Consider the following 6,677-nt stretch of genomic DNA (forward strand, 5'->3'; position numbering starts at 1 on the left):
GCAATATTGCCCAGCCCAGAGATGACCTGTACCTGCCAATAGTGGAGGGGAGGAATGGGGGGAGGGGAAGGACACAGAGTGAGGGCAGCCAGCTTCAGGAGTGTTACTGAGCATACCGCTCCATGCGACACCTCTGGCCAAGCTGAAATGTTAAAAAAAAAAATAATGAGAGAGACAAGGTGAATGAGGTAATATCTGTTATGCCACAATGGCTAAAGAACAGAGTAAAAGAAGCAGCTAGAGGCAAAAATACGTTCTTTAAAAAGTGGAAGTTAAATCCTAGTGAGGAAAATAGAAAAGAGCATAGTGGCAAGTGAAGTGTAAAGGTATAATTAGGCAGGCCAAAAAAGAATTTGAAGAGCAACTAGCAAAAGTCTCTCAAACTAACAGAAAAAAAATTAAGTAGATCAGAAGGAAATCTGATAAACAATCAGTGGAGTCACTGGATGATCGAGGTGCTAAAGGAGCACTCAAGGAAGACAAGGCCATAGCAGAGAAGCTAAATTAATTCTTTGTATCAGTCTTCACTGCAGAGGGTGTGAGGGAGATTCCAACACCTGAATCATTCTTTTTAGGTGACAAATCTGAGGAACTGTGGATTGAGATTGAGGTCTCAATAGAGGAATTTTGGGAACAATCGATAAATTAAACAGTACTAAGTCACCAGGACCAGACGGTATTCACCCAAGAGTTCTGTCAGAACTCAAATATGAAATTGCAGAACTATTAATTGTGGTATGTAACCTATCACTTAAATAAGCTTCTGTACCAGATGACTGGAGGATAGCTACCGTAATTTAAAAAAAAAAAAAAAAGGCTCCAAAGAAGATCCTGGCAATTACAGGCCAGGAAGCCTAACTTCAGTAACAGGCAAATTGTAAAGAACAGAATTATCAGACACACAGATTAACATGATTTACTAGGGAAGAATCAACATGGCTGTGACATATCAGGTTACAATCCAGACTTATGAGCAGCTGTGTCACACTTGCCCTGTACCATTGGGTACCTTGCATTGCCTTGCTGAAGGAGTTCCCACCTGGGCTCCTCACAAATAGCCTTCCAGCCACACATGAGTGTTTGTGTGTAACTTCAGCCTGCCAGCCACACTTGGGTTACACTCAGGCTCTCACCAGTATTGGTTATACTCCAGGGTGACCCCAACATCCCCCAGTCTTAGATTTTCCCCCAGAAATGTATGTCCTGTACTGCCCAGCTTTCTTCTTGACAATGCAAATTATATAAAGTCCATTATTTCTTATAATAGAAATAATATGCACACAAATTGCCATCCCAAATAGTGTTTCCCAAACACTTCAGTTTAAACACACTGGATTAGATAAAACAATAAAGCAAGGTCACTAACTACAAAGAGATAGATTTTAAGTGAGTACAAGTAATGAGGCATAAAAGTCAGAAATGGTTACATGAAACACAACTAGTGCCTAACTCAAATTGTGTTAAATTCAAAGTAAAGTTTTCTCACCACATGCTTTCAGTGGTCTTACTGACCAAGCTCCTTAAGTCAGGACCCTCTCTCTCCCCATGCCCATCACATTGACGGCACCTAAAGCAACAAAGGAAATACTTGTTGGATACTGGGAGAAAGGGTCCTGAGCTAAGAAGCTTGGTTATAATTTTATCAAGACTACCCCTAACTGGAGCTGAATTATCTGTACTCTCCAAGGGACTGGTCTTCTGTACCACAACAGAACCTTATACGATACTAACACGTGGAGAACTGGAAAAATACTTCCACCAACTCTGCCAAGAATTCTTTCACAACAATGACGACGGCACCCACAATTACCATGTTCCCACCAACAGTCATAAGAAAAAAGAATCTGACTGGACATCCCACTGTGGACAAAGCCACACTTTTTGATCATAACACTGTTATGTTGATCATAACACTGATTGCTTCAGAAAAAAAATTGACTGTGAAATCCTTAACAAACGTCACATCTACCACAATCTCCACACTGCTGAGCGGACAGCTATACAGAAATTCAACCACGAGATGGTGATCAAACCAGCAGACAAAGGGGGGGAGCCATCATAGTCCCCAACTGTGATGACTACATTAGCTAGGCCAACCAACAACTCTCCAACACCACCGACTATAAAGAACTCAAAGAAGATCCCATACCACAATTTATCTAGGAGTTTAAGGATATCATCAAATCCTTCCCCAAACAACTCCAAGAGAAACTCTACAACCTCATCCCCCATGAACCTACCCCAGGGACCTTCTACATGCTTCCCAAAATACACAAACAAGGGAAACCCAGGCAGAGTCCTTATATCTGACCACAGCACTCTTATTGGAGGAATATCGGGACTCATAGAAACCATGCATAAGAGGTTGGGAAACCAGAACTGTCTGGGCCAGAAGGGGGAGATCAAGATGACCCTTACTCTGTCCTGGCAGATTCTATGTAGAACTCATGGCAGGAGCAGTAGTGAAGGGAAGGCATAGTTGAATTGGTCTGACCAAGTAAGAAGCAAAACCTCGCCCTGGCAGGAGCGAGGTGAGTTAGGGCTTTTCTGGAGCAATACATGATGCATTTCCTGTTTGCTTGAGAGGCAAACAGATCGCTGGTTGGGGTTCGCCATAGAGTACACACTACAGGGTCATGGAGCTCCCACTTGTGGTTGACTGAGAAATATCTTCTGAGAGAATCTGAGCACATTTTGCTTCCTCAGGAGATAGGTTGTGGATAGGGTGATTTGATTGCTGATACACCAGTTCCAGAGGCTGACGCTTCTGCACACACGGAGGCGGATCGTGCTCCCACTTGCTTGTTGGTGTCGAAGACAGATGTAACATTGTCTGACATTATAAGGACATGGTGAGTGCAGAAGAATGGAAGAAATGACTTGCATGGAAATGACTTCTGTACTTCTCACAGCTCCAGGATATTGATGTGCATTCTGGCCTCTTGAGATGTCCATGCATCTTGTGCCATGTGGCTGTTCATGTGCGCTCCACAACCTAATAGGGATGTGTCCATAATGATGGTCCTGTCAGGAGAGGAAGGGAGAAAGGGGATGCAAACGCATGCCTGTCACACATTTGTCCAGCACAGTAGGGAAGACAATGCCTTAGCCAGAACTGTCACCATGAGGTTCATGGAATGACAGCTTGGGGAATATACCCACTGCAGCTAAGCTTGAAAGCAATGAAGGTGGAGTCTTGCGAATAGAGTGACATAGTGCATGAGGCCATATGACCTCAGAGAGACAGACACATTTTGACCAGTACTCGAGGGTTGATTGTGACATGAGTTATGATATTGTTCATTGTCTGAAACCTGGCCATAGGCAGGTACACTCTTGAGGTGATAGAATTTAAGGTTGCCCTGATGAAATCCAGAGATTGTGTGGGGGTGAGAACAGATTTCTCGATATTTACGCTGACTCCCAGTGAAGAGAGGAGATGTAGCATCATGGAAGTTGATGCATAGTCTTCCTGGCGGAACGTGGCAACAAGGAGCCAGTCATCAAGACGGGGAAGACAATGAGACCACGATGTCTGACATGGGCCACTACAACTGAGAATATCTTGCTAAAGACTCTGGGGGGTGATTTCTATTCCGAAGGGGAGAACTCTATACTGATAATGGTTGGAGCCCACCATGAATCTGAGAAAGCATCTGTGAGAGGGATGAACGTCTACATGAAAGTAGGTGTCCATCATATTAAGAACTGTGCATCACATGCCCTTTGCTAAAAGATTGCTGCCAACGTGACGCTGTGAAATCTGAGTTTGTGAATGAAGCAGTTAAGATGGTGGAGGTCGAGGATTAGTCTCCAACCATTCTTCTTTTTGGGGATCAGGAAGTAGGTTGAGTAAAACCCTCTCCACCCTTGGCATTGCAGAGGGACATATCTATTGCTCCTCCCTCCAGTAAGGAATTCACCTCTTGTTTGAGAAAAGTGGTCACCATAGAGAGGTGGAGAGTAGGGGGTTGGTAGAGATGCAAATTATTGTATAGCCAGAGTGGCTGAGGTTCAGCTCCCACTTGTCCATTGTTATTGCACTCCAGTTATTGAAAGAGTGTGCTAGACGGTCCCCAAATGGTGTGGTGGGGGGAGAGTCTGGAGGGCTTAGTGTTCTGTGGCTGAGATTGAGATACCGAGCCTTGTTTCAGAGGGTGTAGGGAAACTCTCCCACCAACATAGTGCTGTCTACACTGGTGCTTAGGTCTGTGTAACTTACATGGCTCACGGGGGGTGACTTTTTCACACCCCTGAGTGACATAAATTATACTACAATAAGTACTAGTGTAGACATAGCCTTAGTAAAACCACCACCTTTTTCTTTTCAGTTATATTCTGTTCCAGTCTCTTGGTAGAGGTGGACCAGTCCTCTGAGCTATCAAGCCAGTCCATTTTCCCCAAAGAGCTAGACACTTTTAGCTTTCTTTTCCCCACAAATGGTTAGTTCACTCAGTCCCAGTGGCTGAAGGCTGCAGTGTCCTTTTAGCATCTCCTTCACTAGGCCTATACAGTCACTGCATTTCATTGTATTGCTGGATTAGGACCCCAAGTTCATCACTAGTTGGTAACTTTTGCTCTGTAAACAAAATTTGTAGAAACCTCACAAATGGCATTCTGACTATTAATTTTTACTAACCATACACAAATGTGCAAGGCCTGGCTACTTATATACTGTTGTTCTGGCTGGTTTCTAAAGAAGATCTAGGTATCCTGCTGTGATGTTGCACTCCATATGTTTTATGGAAATATGCTTATGAGTGTGAATATGATGTAACTGGAATATGCTTTATGCAAAAGGTCTTTTGTAAGGTATAATTACAAAGCTTATAATCTACTGAGTGTGTTCATCCTATTTGTATGCATGCATCATTCTTGTATCTGAAGCTAGAAATATGAAGTATAACTCTGAGGTCCTATTGTAATTATGCAAAGTGTGGGCCATTAATGGTGATTTAGAATCTTGATGGCTCCCATTGACTAGGACAATTGATTCTAATGGCTCTGTTTACTTACAAACGTTCCTGTGTACCTGTGGGCCAGCCCAGGAAGAATGGAGGCTGGGATCTCACAGGACATGTGATCATGTCACCTGATACTGGAATCCATCTTAAATCTGGTACTTTTCAATTTAGAAGGAGGGGTGGGGATCCAAAGAGACAAAAGATTCCCACCTTGTGCCAAAGCTATAAAAGGAACAGAACAAAGTAGGCTGCCAGTCATGAGAACACCCCTGCTTTCCACCTAAGATGTCTGCTGGAACTAACAAGGACTGTACCAGGGAAAGGATTGGGCCAGACTCGGAAGGAGTCTAGTCTTTGAAAGAAGCATATTGGACCATCTCTGAGGGTGAGATTTTACCTGTAAACAGTTTCTTAATGTATTGGGCTTAAACTTGTGTATTTTTGCTTTATTTTGCTTGGTGACTTACTTTGTTTTGTCTGTTATTCCATGAAACCACTGAAATCCTACTTTTTATACTAAATAAAATTACTTTTGTTTATTAATGAACTAGAGTAAGTGATTAATACCCGCGAGAGCAAACAGCTGTGCATATCTCTCTATCAGTGTTAGAGAGGGAGGACAATTTATGAGTCTACCCTCTATAAGCTTTATACAGAGTAAAACGGATTTATTTGGGGTTTGGATCCCATTGGGAACTCTGTGTCTGGGTGTTGGAGATAGGTGACCTAGGGTGACCAGATGTCCCGATTTTATAGGGACAGTCCTGATTTTTGGGTCATTTTCTTATATAGGCTCCTATTACCTCCCACCTCCATCCCGATTTTTAACATTTGCTGTGTGGTCACCCTAAGGTGACCTGCTGAGCCATTTTTGGTTAAAGTCTGCAACTGTGGGGGCGTGGACCAGACCTGAGTCTGTGCTGCAGCAAGCTAGTGTGTCTGACTCAACAAGGCAGGGTTCTGGAGTCCCAAGCTGGCAGGGAAAACAGGCTCAGAGGTAATTCCAGCACGTCAGGTGACAGTCCCAAGGGGGTCTCTGTGACCAAACCCGTCACACCTGCCTCTTAGTCTAGTACCCAAACCATTGGGCCACACTGCCTCTCCAGCTTATGAGAGCGACAATCCCCAAGTTCTGATAATCCTAACATATGACAATTATGTGAACAACACCAAAACAAAATGCAGTGGCTGATTTTCAATACATTGCAAGGGGAAAATAAGAGAGAAGAGATCAAAGCCTAGTAGTAAGCTAAAATATGAACAAACATTTTGGTGGTGGGTGGGTGGCCTTTGGGTACATCTGCACTGAACACTCCTTATGGTGGAGTGTAGAGTACATACACTGCACACACCCCTAGCAAGGGTACATATAGCAGTGTAGATGGTGAGGCACTGCTTAGGTGAGTAAACACATGCCAGAACCTTAGGGTATGTACCCTACACTGCTCTCCACATGCCCAAGCCCCTGTCTATACGGCTATTTTTAGCAATGTAGTGTGCCACTACTGGAGTCTTTCCCTGCTGCAGGGAAAGGCCCCAGCAGGGGAAAAGGCTCTGGCTGGGGGAGGCAAGAAGAAAAGGCTCTAGCAACTCCCCCTGCTGGAGCCTTTCCCCACTACCTCGTCCATGTCAGAGCCTGTCACTACTGCATGTAGCTACACACTGCAGCAGAGACACAGCCTGCTTTTAACTGCAGCCTGTACTTTCATATAT

The sequence above is a fragment of the Chrysemys picta genome, chromosome 1, assembly GCF_011386835.1.
Source record: "Chrysemys picta bellii isolate R12L10 chromosome 1, ASM1138683v2, whole genome shotgun sequence".
Taxonomy (NCBI): domain Eukaryota; kingdom Metazoa; phylum Chordata; order Testudines; family Emydidae; genus Chrysemys; species Chrysemys picta.